General features: G+C 40.8%; 1 non-coding gene and 1 pseudogene across 1 annotated transcript; one reads left to right on the top strand and one right to left on the bottom strand.

Moving 5' to 3' along the window:
* Nucleotides 1-207: 207 nt before the first annotated feature.
* Nucleotides 208-5,769, top strand: LOC122034077 (annotated as a pseudogene).
* Nucleotides 5,770-6,887: 1,118 nt separating this feature from the next.
* On the bottom strand, nt 6,888-6,959 carry TRNAD-GUC. The gene has a single exon. It is a non-coding gene; the product is annotated as a tRNA-Asp (tRNA).
* Between the last annotated feature and the right edge of the window lie 17,125 nt (nt 6,960-24,084).

Below are 24,084 nucleotides of genomic sequence, written 5' to 3' on the forward strand. Positions count from 1 at the left end.
GGAGGTGAATACTACAAGAAGTATGATGAAATATGACAAAATTCATGTCCATTTGCAAAACGTTTTGAAAAAAATGGCATATGTGCACAATATATTATGTCATACACACCTCAACAAAATGGTGTGGCAGAAAGGCGTAACCAAATTGATCATGTCCGAAAGTCGGGGAAGTGGATGCTGGGGACGTGGCGCTCCTGCTGACCTCCGATGGACTTCGCGCCTGACTTCGCGCCTGCCTGCAACACAAGCAGCGTCAGTGCCGAGCCAGAGAAGGGATCCCCGGTGATGGCCCTCCGATGCTCAAGTCAGCCTCCGACGATGCAAGAAGTAACGAAAACTGTAGCGCAACTGTAGAGATCGCGAGAAAAGCATACCTCCGTCGATGCCTGGACCCCCCCCCCCCCTTTATATAGGCCTCTTGTAACATGTGTGCACGCCTCTTAAAGCGGGCACACTATCTCAAACTTTTCCTGAAGAGACATGTCAGGAAAGTGTCCCTGACACAGTACCTTAACGGGCCAAGCATATCTCTGAAGTGACAGTGAAAGCTTCCGCCGTACGATCCTCTATCTGACCATGCCGTCCGTCGGTGGCACTAACTCCTAAAAGGATGTCGAAGGATATCCTGTTGTATCTATGGCTTGGCCAAGCGGAATGGTCGCTCGTCTAAGAGTCCTCTACAACGTCGCCCATTGCTGGGTCGAACAAGATAACCGTTCGACCTGAGCATCGTTCGGATGATGAATCCATTACTTAGCCGAGCGGGATAGCCGCTCGGTTGTAGTGGCGTTGTATGGCTGCTCGGCCATGTCTCTACTCTGCTGTTCTGAATATTGATGTAAGGTTGAGCGAGGTAGTCGCACAGTCTACTTCTACAAACACTTGGCATTCATTCCTGTTTTTAGCGCCGAGTGCTCAGATAGTAGCCGAGCCAGTGATGTCGTCGAGTCTGGCCTCTTTATATCTCGGTCGTTGGAACCACTTGCCCGATCGACGAGTTATAGTGGGGTGTTGGCCGCCTTAACTCTGACCTTCGTTGACCTCCACCATGGCAGCATGGTGGGGTCCCTCCTTATCACCGCATCACACATTAATGGATATGGCTAGAAGTATGATGAGTAATTCATCATTACCTACATCATTGTAGATATATGCTTTAAAAATATCAATGTACTTGCTTAATCGGATTCCTAGAAAGGTAGTTCCAAATACTCCTTTTGAGTTATGGACAAATAGGAAACCTAGCTTAAGACACCAACATGTTCGGGGTTGTTCAATAGAAGCAAGACTTTATAATCCACATGAAAAAAGTTTAGATTCTTGAACAGTTAGTAGTTACTTTATTGGTTATCCAGAGAAATCTAAAAGGTATATATTTTATTGTCCTAACCATAATCTAAGAATAATAGAAACTGGTAATGCAAAATTCCTTGAGAATAGTGAAGTTAGTGGGAGAGACGAACAACAAAATGTGGATACAAAGGAAATTAAGGTAAATATTACTTTATCTAAAAGTATTCCTTCATCCATTGTTGTTCTAAAAGTTGTCCCAGTTATCAATACAGAACAACATAATGAAATATCCCTTAAAGAAACTAACTCACAAAGATTTGATGCAAATGAGTCACAAAAAAATGGGATTGAGGAGATCTCAAAGAATAAGAAAAACTTCTATTTCAAATGATTATGAAACTTATTTACAAGCCATAGAAAATGCATAGTCAGATAAATGGATCAATGCAATGAAAGAAGAGTTGCAATCCATGTATGAAAATGATGTTTGGGATATCGTTGAATTGCCAGAAGGTTCCAAACAAGTTGGATGTAAACGGGTCTTTAAGACCAAGCGCGACTCGAATGGTACTATTGAATGATATAAGGCTAGACTTATTGCTAAATGATACACTCAACAAGATGACATTGATTATAAAGAGATATTTTCACCTATCTCAAAGAACATTACGTATTATCATGGAACTAGTGACTTATTATGATTTAAAGTTACACCAGATCGATGTGAAAACAACCTTTTTGAATAGAAATCTTGAGAAAGAATTATATATCAACCAACCTGAAGATTTTTCAATTGAAGGAAAAAGTCATCTAGTGTGTAAACTTAAGAAATCAATATATGGACTTAAATAGACTTCCAGACAATGGTATATTACGCTAAATAATATCATTACATGGTTTGGTTTTGAAGAAAATTTTGTTGATCATTGCATATATAGAAAGATTAGTAGGGGCAAAATTATATTTTTAGTCCTATATGTTGTTGATATTTTGCTTGCTACTAATGATTTGGACATGTTGTTAAGACAAAAGACTTTCTCTCTAAGAATTTTGAAATGAAAGATATGAGCAAGACGTCATGTGTGATTGGACTTGAAATATTTTATGATAAATCACAAGGATTATTGGGATTGTCTCAAAAATTTTATGTTGAAAGAATTTTAGAGAGATTTAATATGAAAAAATATTCTTCTATAATTTCTCCAATTTAAAAAGGGACCAATTTAGTATTATACAATGTCCAAAGAATGATATAGAATGAAAACAAATGGATTTAATTTCATATGCTTCTGTTATAGGAAGTTTAATGTATGTAAATTTGTACAAGACTAGATATTAATTTTGCAATTGGAATACTCGGCAGATATCAAAGTAATCCTAGAATTGATCATGGAAAGCTGCTAAGAAAGTTTTAAGGTATCTTCAAGGCACCAAGAATTACATGCTCATGTACAGAAAAACTAATCACTTGAAAGTGGTTGGTTACTCGGATTCAAATTTTGCCGAATGCATCAATAGTAGAAAGTCCACTTTTGGTTATTTGTTTCTTTTTGGAGAAGGAGCAATATCATGAAAAAGTGCTAAATAATCTATCATTGCTTTATCTATAATAGAAGCAAAGTTTGTGGCATGTTTTGAAGTCACAATCCATGCATTATGGTTACAGAATTTTATTTTAGAACTTGGAATTGTCGACATTATTGTCAAGTCATTGAAAATTTATTATGATAATTTTACAACAATATTCTTCTCAAAAGATAATAAATACTCAAGAAGTGTTAAACATATGGAATTAAAATATTTTGTAGTTAAAGAACAAGTTCAAAAACAAAGAGTGTTTATTGATTATATTAGAATAGTGATGATTATTGATCTATTAACTAGATGTTTGCAACCAAAAATATTTAATGAATATGTACATCGAATGAGTCTTGGTTGTTATTTGAATGATTTATTAAGTTGACACTCTGAGCTCACTTATGCATTTATGATATCTAATTTCTAGTTGTGATATACACATTAGTATGCTATAACACACATGAATTGCCTAGAAACATCATTATCAAATTATATATTTATTTATAGGCCTAGTATGACAGGATGCTAATGTTTGTGGTATATAGAAGGAAGTATATTATATAATGTACAATCACTATAATTCTCATTTAGCGTTCCATTGTACTAAGGTGATTACGATGTTATAAGAGGATGAGTTTCTTGATGATTAAAGTTATATATAATGCATCATACTTATGCTTAGTTTTAATTTCATCAAATTTTTAGGCAAGTGGGAGAATGTTAGATAATAATTACTATCTAATTTTATTTGGCCTTAAAATTGAAAATACATATGAAATTAAAACTAAAGTTACTTTGTTCAATTGAAGTTACTAACGAAATGAATGAAGTTACTAATGAAATGTTAAAAAAAAAAAAAAAAATCCCAATTAGTCTCATTGATTATTTCTGGGATAATCGATTCGGTTCCATGGAAGTTTCCCACCGGCCACCAGGATAAATCAGGAAGCGCGCATGACAGCCAACCCAAACGCCCAGCATCCTTTGATTGCGCTCCTCATTTGGAGGAAAATTTCTACAAATACATCGTAGTTGGGGATCGAACCGCGGGTGCGTAGATGACAATCTAAATATCCTACCGTAGCAACATGTCCCGAGATGATGAAATGAAATGTAGCTCATCTAGATTTTTATTATTATTATTATTATTATTATTATTTCAAATAATAATATTAATTATAACCAATACAGATACATAATGGATGTATGAAAATAAATATGTTATACATATATTTATCTCTGCCTATAAACATAAAGCATAATAATATTCCATTATCATGAATTAAGTGCTTTCATACAGAATGGCAAAAGAGAGAATTCAATATATGTAGAATAATTGCATTACAATTATTTTTTCATCAAGCTAGCTCAGGTATATAAAATATATAGATTTTAAAATCCATTTCATTAAATAAATATAATGATAATATAAATTAATAACATAAATATCACCAAGAGAGCCTCGGATGGCTAAGGTGGGACTGTCGTATAGCGCCCTACCTCCGACGAGGCTCCACCTCTGCCGTAGTTAAAGTCGTTGCCAACAATCCTAAGTGCCAGGACATTTTCGCCCAGAACAACATCGTGCGCCTCTAGTCGCCTTCTCACCTTCGAGACCGTCGAATAGCACAATAAGTACTCCGTGCCTTCCAAGACCCTGTCCATCCACTCTGTCATTGACAAAAGACGAAACCCTCGCCCTCAGGGCCCCCGCCGTACCCTGCCCAGGGTCATCACGAGGGAGGTAAATCACGGTAGCTCGGTGGCAAGTACGCAGTGGGCCGAGACTTTTTTGCACAGGGATAGAGAATAAATCCCCGTTGTCCTGCGGACTCGAACTCATGTTCTCAGTGACAAACTTCCACGCCTTTACCAGCCGAGATAACCCCGTGGGGCATCCATCCATCCACTCTGTCATGCTCGTCAACAAGGTTGCTGCTACCTCCCCTTCCACCCTCGTCGACGGCTCGGAGATAGCCCCCCTCCGGCCGAAAGAGGCCAATCGAAGATCAATCAATTCCACATAGTCATTCAATATACCGTCACCTTCGCCAAGATCAGCAAAGATGACAACAGCCAGTGCAGCAACAACGCATCGTTCCCCTGGAAACCACAGCAGCATTCTTTGTCAACCTCCGACAACTGAGCCAGGGAAATGGAGGATCCAAGTACCAAGGCTTACCTGAAGACCATGGCTACCAAGGCCTTGTGGCAACTGACCAAGGGCAACACCGACATTTGCAAAAGCATCACCAAATCCCAAGCTCTCCTCTGTTTCGCCGTGCTCCTTGAGAAAGGCGGAGATGTTCGATACAATTCCGCTATGGTGCTAATGGAAATAGCCGTCGTGGCCGAGTACAATGCTGATCTTCGTCGGTCTGCATTCAAGCCATATTCACTAGCGTCCAAGGCCTTCATTGAGCAATTCCTCCAAATCGTGGAAAGGGGAAGTTCACCGGCCTACTCATTGCTAGTGTCATAGCTCTCGACTACTTGTCCTGGACATTCCGAGCAACTGAGATGAGGATCATAGGTCCATTGGTTCACCTGCTGGACGACAAGGCGATGGTCGTGATGAGAGAAGTGGTGGTGGCACTGACCAAGTTCGCATGCACCCAGAACTATCTACATGTCACTCATCCCCAAACAATAATTGACTCCGATGGAGCAAGGCACCTTGTCCAGCTAGTCTACTACGGCAAGCAGGTGCAGCATGAAACTCTGATTCTTCTTTGTTACATCACTAAACATGTGCTCGACAGCTAGGAGTTGGAGGAGGCTGAGGTTCTCAACATGCTCTCTTGGGCATACAAACAATCACACTTGGTTCGGGATGAGTGGGTGGACAAACGGTCAGACCCCAAATCTATGCTGAATCTCAATCGAGCAAAGCTTTAAGTATGATTTTTGTTCTTGTTTCTGATCACCATGGGACTTTACTATCACAGATGATTTGAGACATGGAAACATCTATTACAATGTAAAAAGACTACATAGATCTAATATAATACGAGCTTATTCATGTACCGAGGGCTATCCTTTCTATTTAAATGGGTGTGCGTATCATATTCCTTTCTCTTTTTCTCTATCGTTTAGTGTGCGCTTCAAGATATTTCTATATATTTTTATGCTTATTCATCACTTTTATTATTTTATTATATGAATACAAACCGTTCAAAGTCTGGCCTACCCTGATCACCAATCAAGTAAGGTGGAAGAAAAAGGAAAATGCAATTATGATACAGATTGCAAAAGTGAATTATACATGGAAAGAGCATTTCAGCCTTTCTCGATCACAATATTGAAGGACAGGACTCACTGCCGAAGGGTAGGTCTTGCATGTCGGCCTGAACCACCGTGATGCCTGGCGGTGCAAGGAAAACAAAAAGAAACCTTCATGTCAGACCGTCGATGTTGACATTTCCACAAACAACGCAAGAGCAGCGGAAATCCTACTTAAGACTCATCACCTTCATGTCCCTTGTCTCGAAAGCGGCTCCGCATCCTTTCAACCGCGACAGGAGAGATGTCGACGCAGGTCATGTCGGCGATGTCATCCTTGTGAAGCTCCTCGCAGAGCAGCGAGTTGCCACAACTGATCTCCAATACCTAGCAATATACCAAAGAATACAAATTGAATGCTATAACTATGCACGCATGCCGGACGAGTAAGTGAGAAAGCGAACACGGTGAAGTTACCGAGTGGGGTGGATTGAGGAAGGGGCGGAGGAGGTGTCGGAAGTGGGAGTAGTCTTTGAACCATTCATAGTGCTCCTCGGCGGCGCGAACCTCTCGTCCCTATGAAGTCAGAACAGAGATTGAGGCAGGAAGCGAAGCGAAGGAAAAGGGAGGGAGAAGAGTAGCGAGCTGCCATACCAATAGTGGGGATCGAGATAGGAGGCAGCGTTGAGCTGGGCGACGTCCACGGGGCTATTGCGTCGACCATGATCGCCGGAATCGCCCATCGGTTTAGAAAATAAGCAAAAGGCAAAAAAAAATGAGAAAACGTGATAAAGCGCCGTTGCCGGGGATCGAACCCGGGTCACCCGCGTGACAGGCGGGAATACTCACCACTATACTACAACGACTTTGTTGAATTGATTATCTCATAAACTTATTAGTTCTCATTTTACTTTGTAGGTCGATGCAATGAGCACCTTTACCTCCCGCCGGCGACAGGATTCCGATGCATGGTTCCTCTACCTCTTGCTGATTAATTTAGTCGTGAACTATAAAAACAGCCTTTTCTTCAGATCGATCTAGATGCAACCATTTTACCTTAAATAAATTCGTCAGCTCTTGCTTGCTTGTATCTTACTTGCTGATTTTCTTTACAAAGAGTTCCATGAACACAGGGGCGGATTCAAAGGGTTCTCCCTCGGCTATGGAACTCCTAATATTATACAATTCTATCAGTAGAAATAGAGGATACTGTCTCTTGTTCGCCCTTCCATATTTGAATTTCTAGATCTATCACCGCATGAACATGATCATGTCTAGAGTTTCTCCATCGGCTCTTTTCTTCATCTTTCTCGTTTGCTATATCTTTCGCTTCACTTTTTATATTCTTAAATTCCTGTATACTTAAATACAAGACATCATAATATATAGGACCTATCTTAACTCGGTTGATTAACATCAAAACTAACCTGTGATATTTATAATCTCTTCTTTTGATGTGAATCAACTCAAGTTAAAATAAGATAAAGAGGCACGAAATTATAAATAAATAATTATATAATCATAAATATTTACAATCATAACATTAATATTTTATAATTAAGTCCTCCCCTTACCATTACTCCCTCTTTCATTATATAAAAAAAAATATGAAGAAAATAAAAAATAGCATAACAAAACTTGAAGAAAAAAAACTAGTGGTTGTACATAGATAATTCAAGATTTTGTATTTTTACCGTAATTATTTTGTATATAAAATAATGTTTAAAAATTAACCCTCAAGTTTGCCCCAAAAAAATAATAATTTGAAAAGTATCTTTAATTGTTAAAAAATCCTAAAAACTTTTAGCAATGTCAAACAAAGTTAATTTGATAATAAAAAAATTTTTAAAGAAAATTATTTTTCATATAGTCAAAATAAATATTTTTATATAGAATAGTTATTTTTAAAATTAAATTCTTAAAAATAGATTTATACCTCAAAACAACTTGTCAAATTTTCTGAATATGGAAAATTTAATGATTATCTTAAAAAAATATCAAATTTTTTAAAAATCAATGTCCGAATTTTTTTTATATTTTAAAATTTTGATTTTCATTTAAAAACTTATAAAAAATTAGTTAACAGTCAAAAAATTTTAAATTTTTTTCTACTAATAGATAACATATTTATTTATTATAGAAAAATTAAAATCTAATGAAAATTGAACAAAAAAATTACAAATAATAATTTAATTAATAATATTAATAATTAAGTACATTACTTTCTATCATGCACAAACAGATAATTTGGAATGCAAAATAAATTATTACGTACTTAATTAATTAAATATTTTCTTAAAATATTATTTTTATAATTTGACCTCTATAATTTTTAATATATCAATTTAATAGAAAATTTTTTGCATAAGTATTCAAAAATAAGTTTGGAATTTTAAGAATTTTTCTAACTCTAGTTTTTGAGTTTCCAATAATTCTTTTAATTTAGAATTTTTATTTTTAATTTTATCAAATGCGGACCTGCATTTGCTAAATTAACTTTTAAGTCAATATTGTCCTTTTCTTAATTTTACATACTTTTATTTTTAATTTGCACAACTAGATAATATTTTAATATCATTGTATAATTAGTAAGGAGGAAGCTGAGGTATCTCACTTACCGTACCAGACTTGTAGTTGGATGCTCCCCCTTCATCATTGCTTTCCTCTAAATTAACTTCTCTTTCATCGATGCTCTCCTCTTAGTAGTTAGCCGTTAGTGCTAGTCTAACATATTCTTCGTTCTTTGACTCTTCAAATGAAGATTTGCTCCATGTCGCCTTGAGATTCTTGTGCTTAGACCTTCTTGATCCTTTGTTCTTTTTGTTGCATATATGTGAATGAAGAAGAGGTAGAAGAGGGGAAAAAAACTCCATTGTGAATGAGACTTCAGTCCTACATTGGGAGTTTTAAGGCATTTTAGTTAGTTTATATTGATTCACATATTTTGATAATGTGAACAAATGCATGGGGAGAGGCTCTCTCTCACGCGTAGGTGCGCAGGGGGTGCAAATCGAGGGTCTGAATTGCACTGAACCAAGTTGACTCGTGTGTGAGCATGACCTGCACGTGCCGAATGTCGAACCGATCTAGGCAAAATTTGCCCAAGTGGAACAACCAACATAAGCTTTTTTGATGCTTGTGTAACGGATGCATTAAAGAAAGACACAGCTGGCAAATAATGACCATTAATACTGCCCATTAGCCTAAGCTCTTATATAAGGAGGTTGCAATCACAGGTAAAAGGTTACATGCTCAAAAAAGTTGAAGCTCTCCACCTACGTTCCCCTTCTCCTCTGTCGTGCATCTCTTGCTAATGTGTTGTATGTTCCGAAGATTCGGAAGAATCTAGTGTCCGAATCACTGTTAAGTAAGCATGACTTTCGCTTTGTTTTTGAGTCAGACAGAGTTGTACTGTCTAAGAATGAAATGTTTGTTGGAAGAGGTTATGTATCTGATGGGTTGTTTAAGTTTAATGTAATGGTCAATAGGCCTAAGATAAATAAAAATGAAAACTCTTCCACTTATAGGCTTGAGTCTTCATATTTGTGACATGGTAGACTAAGACATGTTAACTATAATGTATTGCGTAGATTAATAAATATGCAAAGAATACTTACATTTCACCTTGACCCGAAATACAAGTATGAGATTTGTATTGAAGCAAAAATGATACGGTCATCCTTTCAATATATTGAAAGAAGCAACAAACTACTCGGGCTAATTCACACTGACGTGTGCGACCTCAAAGGTACATCAACACATGGTGGAAATAAATACTTCATTACTTTTGTAGATGATAATACAAAATACTGTTATGTGTATCTTCTCAAAAGTAAGGATGAAGTTATAGAAAAATTTAAACTCTATAAGAATGAGGTTGAAAACCAGATTAATAGAAAGATTAAGATGATTCGAAGTGACCGATGTTGTGAATATATATCACCGTTCTTGTTAGAGTGTATACTAAAAACCTAGCTTTTGTAAACATTTATTTTAGAAATAAAAGAATCACATTGGTCAAATGTCTATATTTATTTGTTGAATATAGTTGTTCAATTAATTTATAAAATAGATAACATGGTGTGTGGTGTCACACACAGAAGATCATGTTATCAGTGTTGGTGCAACCTTAGGTCAAGGTTGACCTGGTTGACCAGACTCGAGTTGACTTGACTCGAGTTGTGTTTTGATGTTTGACGAGTTATGTTTGATGATGTTTGACAAGAACAGAAAGACATGTAGACATGGACAATGCAGGTGCAGTTGTCCATGCGGAGAGATACTGATCAGGGTTTGATCAGGTTGGATGAAGAAGAGTCAAGTAGGTCAAGGTTGACCGGATACTTGACTGGTGAAAAGTCCTAACTGGGATGTTAGGCAGTCGGAGAAGTCCTGGTGAGTGAAGCCAGGTGAAAATCCTAGTGAGTGAAGCTAGGTGAAAGGAAAGTCCTGGTGAGTGAAGCCAGGCAGTTGGAAAGTCCTGGTGAGTGAAGCCAGGCAGTTGGAAAGTCCTGGTGAGTGAAGTCAGGCAAGGGAAATCCAGATAGGTCAAGGTTGACCAGACATCTGGTGAAAAGTCCAAGTATGGAGACTTGTCACGAGAAAAGTCCAAGTATGGAGACTTGGCACGGAAAAGTCCAAGTATGGAGACTTGGCACGGGAGAAGTCCAAGTTTGGAAGCTTGGCATGCGAAGTCGGAGAGGGCTCGGTAGCTCGTTCTCCGGACTAGGTCAGAGAGGGCTCGGTAGCTCGTTCTCTGGACCGGACGTGGAAGTCGGAGAGGGCTCGGCAGCTCGTTCTCCGGACTAGGTCAGAGAGGGCTCGGTAGCTCGTTCTCTGGACCGGATGAGAAGGTCGGAGAGGGCTTGGTAGCTCGTTCTCGAGGCTTCAGGGCTGATGGGAAGCTCTAAGTGGTCATCTGGATCAGTCTGGTGACCGATCCAGTGAGACCTGGGATTAGCTGATCGGTCACCAGACCGATCAGTAATGAAGCAGAAGGAAACGATCAAGGCAATCCGGGAGTTGGGGATCGGCCTGGGGACCGATCAGCCTAGGGCCTGATCGGTCCACAGACTGATCAGGAAACGATCAGGAGGTCACTGATCATAGCCTGATCGGCCCACAGACCGATCAGGAGGAAGCCTGATCGGTCCACAGACCGATCAGGAGGATCCCTGATCGGTCCACAAGACCGATCAGGATCCTCCTGGACCGATCAGGATGGAGCCTGATCGGTCCAGCACTAGCCGTTGTGACACAACGGCTAGTCTCTGCTTCGTCTGTTGCTTCTGTTTCCTTTTCGCAGGGTGCAGGGAGATACCAGAGGATATAAGGGGAGTCTACAGTGATCGCAAAAACAACTCTTCTTCTTCTTCTTCTTTCTTGGACTGTGATCAGCGCTGCTGAGCTTTATTGAGCTCTGGACGCATTGAAGCTTCGCGTGAGCTTCCAGCTGGATCACCTGCTGTTGTAGGCGCTTGGAGCTGTTGCTTCTCCCAGTCGACGAGAAGGCAAGATTGTTTTTACATTCGTATTGTCTTCTGCTTTCTTGTATTTCTTGTACATTCATCTTGCTGTTGCAAGAATATTGTGGCGAGGTTTCTCCACCCAGAAGGAGTGTTCGTATTAGCCAGTTTTCTGGGGATTCATCCACCGACGGATTGATAGGCTTCGTCCACCTTACGGACACGCCGAGGAGTAGGAGTATCATCTCCGAACCTCGTTACATCGGTTTGTTTGAGGTTTGTTGTCTTTTCCTTCGTTTCTACGTGTTATTTTCCGCTGCGCTAACCCTAGTTTGTAGAAACGCGACGATTTGGGGTCGGCTATTCACACCCCCCTCTCTAGCCTCCGTACGAAGGATCCTAACAAGTGGTATCAGAGCAAGGTTGCTCTTCGTCGGATTAACACCCGGAGGAGCACAAGCTAGAGAATGGATCGACTCGGAGAAGACATCACGTTTCCACCCTTCTACGAGTGCTGCGACTTCGCGTATTGGAAGGTAAGAATGAGGTATTTTCTTATGACTAACCTTGAAAATTGGAGTTGTGTTCAATTAGGTTTCAAGCCTCCGATGGACAAGAAAGGAGAAACCCTAGAGAAGAAGGAGTGGACCAAGGAGCAAATCCACCAATCAATCATCAATGATGAGGCAACGAAAATCATTGAATTTTCTTTACCTAATGATATTTTGTGTAAGATAGGAGGATACAATAATGCCAAGGAGTTGTGGAACAACTTGGCCAAACTCCATGAGGAGAGCCCCACTTCAAGCCATGAAGAGGAGCCTAGTGAGCCAAGTAGCTCGCATCGTGGAGGTGAGGAATTAGAAGTTGAGGGCTACTCAACATCTAAAGAAGAAGAGGAGGTGAGTTCTTCTTCAAGATCGGAGCACGAAGAAGAAGCTTCTACCTCCGGGAGGGATGAAGAAGAGAGCATACATCCATCCTCAACCCTAGGTAACTCAAACACTTTAAGTTCAAGTAAATTGCATATAATGTGTTTCGAGTGTAGGGAATTTGGACATTACAAGAGTAAATGTCCAAAGAAGACTAAGAAGACTCCACCGGCGCCAAAGATCAAGGAAGTCGGAGTCCCAAAACGCAAGGGCAAGGAACACGTGGTGTGCTTCCAATGCAAGCAACGGGGACACTATAGGAGTCAATGTCCAAGGGGGAGGCAATCTCACAAGGACAAAAGACCAAGCACGTGTAAAGGGGGAGCGAAGGCAAACCCTAAGGTATCCTCTAAGGTTCATTCTTGCACTTCTAATAAGATACATGCTAGTAGTCTTATTGCAATTGTCAAGAATGATAAGCATGATAATCATAGAAATCAACATGTGTGCTTAGGTGCTAAGCATCTTAGTTTAGATAAGAACAATACTATGAAGGCCAACCCTAGGATTAACTCATCTAAGGCTAAGGAGAACCTAGGTAGAAACCCCAAGACAACTAGACATATGCCTAGGAATACCTCAAAGAAGAATGATAAATTAAAACTTGAGGTATTAGAGAAGGAAAATCAAGTCTTGAGGTCAAGACTTGATACTTTAGAAAAGGCTCTTAAGAACTTAGAGAAGTCAACTCTAGGGTCTAAGGGTCAAAAACCCAAGTCAAAGGACAAGAGAGGTTTGGGTCACAAACCTAAGTCCCAAGTGGTCAAGCCCACTTATCATAATGTTCCATTCGATTATGGAACAAAATCTAGGGTTAGGAAGACCACCACCAAGGTCACAAGGGGAGTCACCCCTAGAGTTGATCTTGATGAGTCCCAAATGACCAAGGCTTTAAAGCCTAAGAGGGTCATTAGGAGGGTTGCTAGGGAAGTTATCCCTAGTGAATATTTAGTGAACCCAATGAGCTCAAATAGGTATTGGGTACCTAGGAGCATCTTCTCTACCCCATAGATGGGTTAGAGAGTGTCAACTCCGATTAGAAGGGTAGTTAACCCAACTTTGAGGAAATTGACACTCAAGGAGCATTTTCAAGGTTTTTGGGAACTTTTGAAAATGAAATGGAACAATCATTAATATTTACTTCTTGGAAGAGTAAAATGTGCCATCATGGAAAATGATGATGTTAATTTCAATTGGCACAATTTGGGAAAATCTAGAGAACTCTTGAGGAAAAATGAAACATGCCAAGATCTGAAGATAAATTTGATCTTTAAGTGGCATGAATTAATCTAGAGCTCAAGAAGTGTCAAAATTAAGATTTTGGCATTTTAGGGCAATCAAGGGTTAAAGCTTAATTATTAGCTGAGGTTAAGGATACCTAGATAGGTAATCTAGGTATGGTTTATTTATGCTAAACCTTGCCATGATTGTTTGCCCTCACATGTCATGACATCATATTTAAGTTTATCTTTTGAAATGTCATGATAATGCTTAGGTTAGTTTTATGTCATGTTTATTTAAGTTTCAAACTTTATGCCATGACATCATGACATTGGCACATGCTTCTATTTATGATATTATTTCATGCCATGTCATCATCTCTTGCATTAATGATCAATTTAAATTGATTTAAGGATAGAAACACAATTTAATATTGAGATCAAATTGGTGTTTAGAAAATGCATGAGAACTTAGCCTAAGATGACCTAAACCCATATCTCACATCAAAATTGACTTGGATGTGTTTGATACACTTTAGATGTGTGTGAGATATTAGGATCATGAGTTAGGATCAAGGTGCATAGTTCTTGTACCTAGATGAGCCTAATTCAAAAAAAAAAATTAGGGATCATAGGGAAAGGATGTGTACAAGTCATGTACATTTAGCCCTAAGATTATGGTCCTAAATTAAAAGGTTTAAAATCATTTTGAAATTGATTTGAAAAACCTTGATGAAGCCATTCTAGTGATAGCATTCATCATTGAACATTGTGATACGAAGTTGACTTAACTTTGAACTATTTCAAAGTCTTTTGAACTTTGTATCAAGATTGAAAAATGAAATCTATTTTCATAGAAAACTATTTTTCCTTGATAGTATATGTTATGAGGAATGTATCCTCAAAATTTCACAATTTTTGGAATTTTATGGAATTTATTAGGGGTTTCTGAATTTCGGGAAAAGAAAATTCAGAAATCCCTGTGGTCAGAGTCTGGACCGGTCACTGGACCGATCCAGGGAGGGCTAGATCGGTCACTGGACCGATCCAGAGTGCTGTGGATCGGTCTAGTGACCGATCCAGTGAGGTCTGATAGCGTGCCAATGTGCTGAAATTCGACTGGATGTCTGAAATTTCGGCTGGAATTTGGGTTTTAGATTTCTAAAGGTTTGAAACTCTCCAAGACATTGTTGGTGCAATGGTCAAGGGGGAGTTGACCTTTAGGGGGAGTTTTACCTATTAGTCAAGGGGGAGTTGACTTTTAGGGAGAATTTTTACTCCTAAAGACTTGAGTGATATTGGATTATCACTAAGTTGATTGTTGAATTTAGTTTCAAGGGGGAAATTAAGGGTTTCAATGAAAGGTATGAGACTTTCATTAGGAAGAAACTCTTGACCTTGATTTACTCCTTTTTGATGTGTGTCAAAAAGGGGGAGAGTAGAAAGGAGAAAATGGAGAATGTCTAGAGAATGTTCAGGGAAGAACATTGGAAAACCTAAGGTAGGTTATCGGGTTAACCTAACTTGATTATGCCTTTTGTCAAATATCAAAAAGGGGGAGATTTTTGGTGCAACCTTAGGTCCAGGTTGACCTGGTTGACCAGACTCGAGTTGACTTGACTCGAGTTGTGTTTTGATGTTTGACGAGTTATGTTTGATGATGTTTGACAAGAACAGAAAGACATGTAGACATGGACAATGCAGGTGCAGTTGTCCATGCGGAGAGATACTGATCAGGGTTTGATCAGGTTGGATGAAGAAGAGTCAAGTAGGTCAAGGTTGACCGGATACTTGACTGGTGAAAAGTCCTAACTGGGATGTTAGGCAGTCGGAGAAGTCCTGGTGAGTGAAGCCAGGTGAAAATCCTAGTGAGTGAAGCTAGGTGAAAGGAAAGTCCTGGTGAGTGAAGCCAGGCAGTTGGAAAGTCCTGGTGAGTGAAGCCAGGCAGTTGGAAAGTCCTGGTGAGTGAAGCCAGGCAAGGGAAATCCAGATAGGTCAAGGTTGACCAGACATCTGGTGAAAAGTCCAAGTATGGAGACTTGGCACGGAAAAGTCCAAGTATGGAGACTTGGCATGGGAGAAGTCCAAGTTTGGAAGCTTGGCATGCGAAGTCGGAGAGGGCTCGGTAGCTCGTTCTCCGGACTAGGTCAGAGAGGGCTCGGTAGCTCGTTCTCTGGACCGGACGTGGAAGTCGGAGAGGGCTCGGCAGCTCGTTCTCCGGACTAGGTCAGAGAGGGCTCGGTAGCTCGTTCTCTGGACCGGATGAGAAGGTCGGAGAGGGCTTGGTAGCTCGTTCTCGAGGCTTCAGGGCTGATGGGAAGCTCTAAGTGGTCATCTGGATCGGTTTGGTGACCGATCCAGTGAGACCTGGGATTAGCTGATCGGTCACCAGACCGATCAGTAACGAAGCAGAAGGAAACGATCAAGGCAATCCGGGAGTTGGGGATCGGCCTGGGGACCGATCAGCCTAGGGCCTGATCGGTCCACAGACCGATCAGGAAACGATCAGGAGGTCACTGATCATAGCCTGATCGGCCCACAGACCGATCAGGAGGAAGCCTGATCGGTCCACAGACCGATCAGGAGGATCCCTGATCGGTCCACAAGACCGATCAGGAAACGATCAGTAGGCCACTGATCGTTGCCTGATCGGTCCACAAACCGATCAGGATCCTCCTGGACCGATCAGGATGGAGCCTGATCGGTCCAGCACTAGCCGTTGTGACACAACGGCTAGTCTCTGCTTCGTCTGTTGCTTCTGTTTCCTTTTCGCAGGGTGCAGGGAGATACCAGAGGATATAAGGGGAGTCTACAGTGATCGCAAAAACAACTCTTCTTCTTCTTCTTCTTTCTTGGACTGTGATCAGCGCTGCTGAGCTTTGTTGAGCTCTGGACGCATTGAAGCTTCGCGTGAGCTTCCAGCTGGATCACCTGCTGTTGTAGGCGCTTGGAGCTGTTGCTTCTCCCAGTCGACGAGAAGGCAAGATTGTTTTTACATTCGTATTGTCTTCTGCTTTCTTGTATTTCTTGTACATTCATCTTGCTGTTGCAAGAATATTGTGGCGAGGTTTCTCCACCCAGAAGGAGTGTTCGTATTAGCCGGTTTTCCGAGGATTCATCCACCGACGGATTGATTGGCTTCGTCCACCTTACGGACACGCCGAGGAGTAGGAGTATCATCTCCGAACCTCGTTACATCGGTTTGTTTGAGGTTTGTTTTCTTTTCCTTCGTTTCTACGTGTTATTTTCCGCTGCGCTAACCATAGTTTGTAGAAACGCGACGATTTGGGGTCGGCTATTCACACCCCCCTCTCTAGCCTCCGTACGAAGGATCCTAACAATCAGCTCTTTATAAATTATAAACAGTTGCTCACGACTAAGATGGAAATGAGCAAACCATTGGTATAGTCGTAGTGTAATTAGGTATTAGTTTATCTTGACTAATAAATTACACTAGTACACTCTAAGTGCATTGAGTAGGACCATTTTAGGTAAGTTCTTTTTATACTGACTTAATAAAAGAACTAGACCTTAGTTATTATGGAAGTGTGTACTCTTAATCCTAATATAATAACAAGCACATATATTTAGTATTTATTTCTTTAACTTATCAAAATGTGAGATTAGCTTGATAAATCAATAGGCCCGATAAGTTGGGAAATGATATTATTTATAGTGTGTATTGTTGATTATAGAAGGAAACTGTGTCCTAGTAAATCTAGGTTGAGAATGTCCCCAAGAGGAGCTCATAAGAATTGTCATGTTAGACCCTGCAGGTGGACTTAGTCCGACATAATATGAAGTTGAGTGTACTACTCTTGGAGCTAGATATTAATTAAGTGAGTTGCCAGTAACTTACTTAAATAGTGGACATTCGTTATCTTAAACACAGGGAGACTAACACACTCATGATAAGAAAGAGCCCATAATGTAATTTGGGATTGGTGCGGTAGTGCGATAATAACTCTCTAGTGGAATGAGTTATTATCGATGAACTTGAGTTGTGTGTTCGGGGCGAACACGGGATACTCAAGCTCATCGGAAGACCAAAACTAATTTCTCCTCTAGGTCCCTTTCGTAGTCTCATTGTAGCCTCAAGTACATCCAAATGTAAGGCCCTTCTTGGTGTTCAAGAAGGGGGCCGGTCCATTGCTTGGTGACCAAGCAATGGCCGGCCACATCCTCTTCTATAGGGGTCGGCCCTATTGCTTGGTGACCAAGCTAGTAGGGGCCGACCACAATAATTCAAATAAGGAGGGTTGTTTTGAATTTTTAAAATCTTCTCTTTGTAGAAAACTATAAATTTTAAAAGAAAGATTTTAAATTTTTAAAACTTTCCTTATTTGAATTAGGTCACATGTTTTAATAGAGAGTTTTAAAAGTTTTTAAAACTTTCCTTTTTTAACTATCCTCATGGTTTTGAAAAAAGGAAGAGAAGTTTTAAAATTTTAAAATTTTTTATTCGTGTTAAAAAAGGAAATTTTTTAAGAGAAGTTTTAAATTTTAAAACATGGTTTTAATTTTTAAAACTTTCTTTTTTAACATCCACTTTAGAAAAGAGAGCTTGTAAAATTTTATAAGAGAATTTCTTCTTGTAAAATTTTATAAAATTTTTTTTATTTCTTCCTATAAGTAGCCGGCCACCCTTGCTTGGTGCCCAAGCAAGGGGCCGGCCAAGATTAAATCAAATCAACCATTGATTTGGTGATTGATTCAGAAAAGGAAAAATAAAAAGGGAAAAGGAAAAAAACTAGAGGAAGATTTTAATTTTTGTAAAAATTCTTCCCTTATTTGCCTTGGGCAAGTAATATAAAAGAAGGGGTGAGGAGGCTTCATGAGACACAACAATTCTTATTCTCTTGCTTGGAGATCTTGGTGTGGCCGACCCCTTCTCCTTCTCCTTTCCCTTACTCTCTTCTCCTTGGTGGTGGTGGCGGCCGGATTTTAGAGGAAGAGGAAGAAAGCTTTCGGGTGGTGTTCATCTTGGAGGATCGTCGCCCACACGACGCCCAAGGTGAGGCGAGGAATATGGCAGAAGATCTCGAGGTCATTAGCATACAAAGAGAATGTATAATTAGCAATTATTTTCCGGATCATGCTAGTTATTTCTTTTTGTAAGAATTCCAAACACAAGAGGCATTAGATCTAGTTTTTCGAATTAGTTTTTCGAGTTTGTGTTTTCTTCTTCGAATTTGTGATTCGATTGTTCCTTTTGGTTAACCTAGAGTTATTTAAGGAAATTAAATATTAGCTTTCCTTAAAAGGCTTTGTCTAGGCGGTGGTGGTTGCTCCCATATCCAAGAAGGTCATGTGCCTCACCATGCAGTCCTGGAAGCCAATTTTGAAAATTAATATTTAATGGAATTAATAACATAGGTGGATTTGAATCAATAGTGTTAGGTTCCAGCTGCGATTCAAATTTAAATCATTAAGAACAGATAAGTTAAATTTGGAATCAATGATGTTAAGTTCCGTCTGCGATTCCTAATTTAATTTCTAAAGAAAACAATAGGTTATTTAAGGAAAGGTTCGACACTTGTACAAAATTTTTGTACAGTGGAACCGGTACGTTTTTCCTAGGACTAACCAACAGTTCTCTCAATTGTGTGCTGAACATGGGATCATACATGAAATTATAGCTCCTTATACTCCTCAGCAAAATGGAGTTGCTGAGCGAAATAATTGAACTCTAAAGGAGATGATGAATGCTCTTCTATTGAACTCTATACTGCCAGCGTTCATGTGGGGGGGGGGGGGGGGGGGGGACTGTGTTAACAGCTAATTACCTTTTAAATAAGGTGCCCCAAATGAAAATAGATAAGAGACCTTATGAGTTGTGGAATGGAAGACAATCATCCTATAAATATTTATGAATATGGGGGTATCTTGCCAAAGTGTTAAGCCTAATCCAAAAAAGATTAAGATAGGACCAAAGACTGTTCATTGTATATTTATTGGATATGCACATAATAGCAGTGTGTATCGATTTTTTGTGTATGAATCACAAATACCGGAGATACACAAGAACTCGGCAATAGAATCGAGAAATGCCTCGTTCTTCGAGCATGTGTTTCTGTATAAGAGCTGAGAGGATGCTAGCTCCTCAAAGCAGGATATGAAACATAAGGTGAAGATGATGATGAGGAACTAGTGGAGGTTGAGCATAGACAGAGCAAAAGAGCTCAGGTAGAAAAATCCTATGGATCGAATTTTATCACTTTTATATTGGAAAGTGAGCCCCAAAGTTACGCAGAAGCTGTAAACTCTTCTGATGGACCTCACTGGAGAGAGGCAATTGTTGGTGCGGTTAGCACTAACGGTCGAACCCAGGTTTTGATGAATAATAAAATAGGTTAAGTTAGTTTTGCTGTTGATCTAACACCCTGACCGAGTGTACAGGAGAAGTCCAGACAGGTCGACGGGCTGACCAGGTCGACGGTCGGGTGAGCCTTATTTCGGTTGGCTGAAATCACCCAAGCGAGCGGAGCTGGAGCAGAAGACCCGGACCGAGACGAGCAGCACCGGAGCAGAGGGGAGGGACCAAAAGTCAACAAAGTTGACTTTACTGGTCCGAGCGCCCGAAACCATTCCAAGCGCCTGGGATTGACTTTTGACCAGGATCGCGTCAAATGCGATCCGTTGCGAAGGGGATAAAAGTTTATCCCTTCTCAGGTGCCTATAACCCTTCTAGGCGCCCCAACCAAGGCTATAAATACAACCTTGGTCCAGAAGCTTCAAATAAACTCAAGAATTCTGTATTCCAACACTTGTACGCTTCCGTGTTAGTTTAACATCTGTTTTTTTTACGCTTTCACTACTGTAAGTGTCACGCCCCAGAGGAGTCCCTGTCCGAAGAAATTTCGGCAGCATCTCCCCTGTACGGCGGACAATCTGAAACTTCTACATAACCCATATACCTCAGCCACAGGCGGCTGGAATAATAATAGTAAATAAAATCAATCACCACGCAGTTTATATATGTATTCAGCCTCTGGCTGTCACAACCACGCAGTTAATAAAATAAACAACATAGTAATACTCTGACTCGAAATCAACCCTACTCAACTACACTCGTAAAACCCAAATCCGATTTTTCTTACCTCTTCTGCCGTCCAGGCAGGCATGTAGTAGTATAAAATCGAAAACAAATCCATCAACGAGACAAATTATATAATATCTAAGTATTCAACATCCAAACCCAAATATAGTCAAGTGAGAATCAAAAACAATACAAACGATAGCAAATAGCTGGAGGTCTGCAGGGGACTAGCAACTGGAACTCCCTCCTGACAGCATCAACCTGAAAATAACAACAATGGAGGCGGGGTGAGTCCAACACTCAGCAGGTACAGTTGATATGCAAGGTAAAGAAATAACACTTAGCACTAATCATGCGTACAGTCTCCTGACAATAATAAAGATAGATGCAAATCGAAGAGAACAGGAGAGAATCTGTACTAACCAGGACCCGGTAAAAGGACAAACAGTCCGAAAGGTATAGAAGACCTGTATGCATGTCAATCAAGGTATCCAAGCAATGTGCAGCATATAAGTGCAACAAACACAAACACAAACAATAAATGCATCATGCATATGATGCCAATGTCATGGTCACCCCTGACGCCAGTCAGCCGACTCACAACAATAGTGGGACCGAGTGGGTAGGGCTGTGATAACCGTGCACTCTGCATCACTACTCCTGATGAGTGACCGAAGTGGACGGGATGCTGTCGGAGTACACACATACTCCTACCCCAAATCATAAATGGGGGAGCGCCATGCTCTCATCTCCCGGTATACTGTGACGGGGAGGGATCTCTAACGTGCTACACGCTGCGTCACACTACCCATGAGCGGACCAACAGAGCACCGGAAGAGCCAAACTGACGTGCTACCACGCTGTGTCCCGCTACCCATGAGCGTCACAACGGAGCACCGAACAGTGATGAAACTGGCAAAGTGCTCGACAATAAAGGAGCAATCAATCACTCAGCATGCAATCATGCGAATGGTGCATGTCACTAAACATGGTAATATACTAAACCAACCTATGGGCATATCATAATGTGCACCAAAGCGAATGAATCATATCAAGGTATCTGATCATATAAGGTATCAAACCTAGGTCCTGACATGGTAAAACATGGTTATATCACTACCCATGAGCATGTGAAATCAGATAGGTATCAATACGAGATGCAAACAAACAATCAATCAAGCAGACAACATGTATCGGGCAGTGATTAACCGAACAAATAAGAAAAACACAATTAATGCAAATTGTTAATTTCATTACTAAGCATATCAAAGACAATAAGTCAAAAGTACCCGCCTCCGATAAACTGGTCCAAATCTGACTCCGAGATACTCGTCTCGCGTCAAAGTCCTGTGATACCAAACATACATTTTTATTTAGCTACAAATTAAACGAATAGCTAAATAAAAATCCTTAAGAACAATTTTAGGGAAAAATCCCTAAACCATAATCTTGACCTTCCTAAATTAAATCCAACAATTAACTAGGGTTAATTTCCTTTAACCCTAATCATAGCATTAAATTAAAAGTCTAAAGCTAATCAAATCTACCTATTCCAAACATAAACATAATCAATCTACTCGAAGTTCAAAATCCTAAACCTTACCTCAAATTCATCGTCGTTACAAGAACCAATAACCACTGTATGGAGTGACTGTCCTACCACAGCACAAAACTTCACCTCAAAGCTGGGATCACTGCTGAAATCAGACTGATCAGAAAAAGGATCAATCAGTGGAGATCACAGATCCTACACAACCTAACTCACCTTATCTGCTCGGATTTAGGGCACAATGCAAGAACAGGGAGTCGACAGCACTCGGCAGAAAAGTTGTCGACTTGATCGGCACTGCTTAGGATGTGGCCGACGGCGGTTTCGGGACTAAGGCACGAGGCTGGAGTTACCCAATCCAGGGTCGGCAGCAGCGCAGAGGGAAGGGAGAGCGGCAGTGTCGAAGAGGAGACCGGCTGGTGGCACTGTTTCGTGCGACGCCGGATACTAGCTAGGGCACAGGGGACACAAGAGGGGATAGGCTCGGTGTCGGCAGTGCTCGGGCACATGGGAAACACCGGCGGTGGTACTCAGGTGCCGGCGAGAGGAAAACTAGGCCACGGTCGGCGCTGGGTCGAGAGGCAGTAGCGTCGGCAGGCACAGTGGTGGCAGTCGGCGTTGGCTGTGATCGGCGGCAGTGTTGCTCAACTAGGGCAAAGGCGATCGGCCAGTGCTCGGTATCTCCACGGCTAGGGCGACAGGGGGTCGGCGGTGGCTCTCGTCGCCGGCGGCAGAGGAGAGAAGAAAGAAGAAGATGTGGCTGTGGGGATTTGTCGCGAGGGGGAAGGAGGAACTGCCGCGGTTAGGGCACAGAGGAGAAAACAGGTCGCGGAGAGGAAACAGGCGCGCGCGGGTTCGGCGAGAGAGAAAAGAAAAAGAATTTAAAAAAAAAAAAAAAGAAAAGGAAAAATCAACTTTTCCTCACTTAAATGGGGTAGCCTAAACAGGCTTTTCCGGGCCCCGTTTTTATCCCCGTTAACTCGTCCGTACGAGTTCCGGAAAATTTTCGAAAAATATCCAAAAATTCTGGAAAATTCTCTTTATTCATATTCGCCTATTTTCCGATATTTTACATTCTCCCCTACTAATAAAAATTTGGTCCCCAAATTTCGTTATCTACCATCAGCAAGTACCAACAACAGATATAATGTATAAATGCTGAACGGCAAACAAATCACATACCTCATGTAAAAAAAAATGGGGATATCGAGCTCGGATAGTATCCTCGAGCTCCCAGGTAGCCTCCTCGTCCGAATGATACTGCCATCCGACTTTAACCAGCCGGATAGTTTTGTTCCGCAACTGACGCTCTTTCCGGTCCAGAATTCGTACCGGAATCTCCTCATAAGTGACGTTAGGCTGAACTGAAATTGAGACATCTGTCAGCACATGCGTCGGGTCAGATACGTATCTCCTCAGCATAGATACGTGGAATACATCGTGAACGTCTGACAGGGACGGTGGTAGTGCAAGTCGGTAAGCTACCGCTCCGATCCTCTCCAAGATCTCGAAAGGGCCAATGAATCACGGAGCTGGCTTACCTCTGAGGTCAATCTCTTCAACCCTTTCGTGGGTGAAACTTGCAGTAATACATGGTCGCAAATAGAGAACTCTAAGAGTCTCCGACTACGGTCAGCATAACTCTTTTCTTTTGGTCCTGCGCCTCTGACATCCTCCGTCTGATAGTACGGACCCAGTCTGTCTCAAGCTGAGTTCTACAAGGTCCCAACAACTGTTCTCCCCAACCTCATCCTAGAGGGTGGGTGTCCGACCAGGACTACCATAC

The sequence above is a fragment of the Zingiber officinale genome, chromosome 11B, assembly GCF_018446385.1.
Source record: "Zingiber officinale cultivar Zhangliang chromosome 11B, Zo_v1.1, whole genome shotgun sequence".
NCBI lineage: Eukaryota > Viridiplantae > Streptophyta > Magnoliopsida > Zingiberales > Zingiberaceae > Zingiber > Zingiber officinale.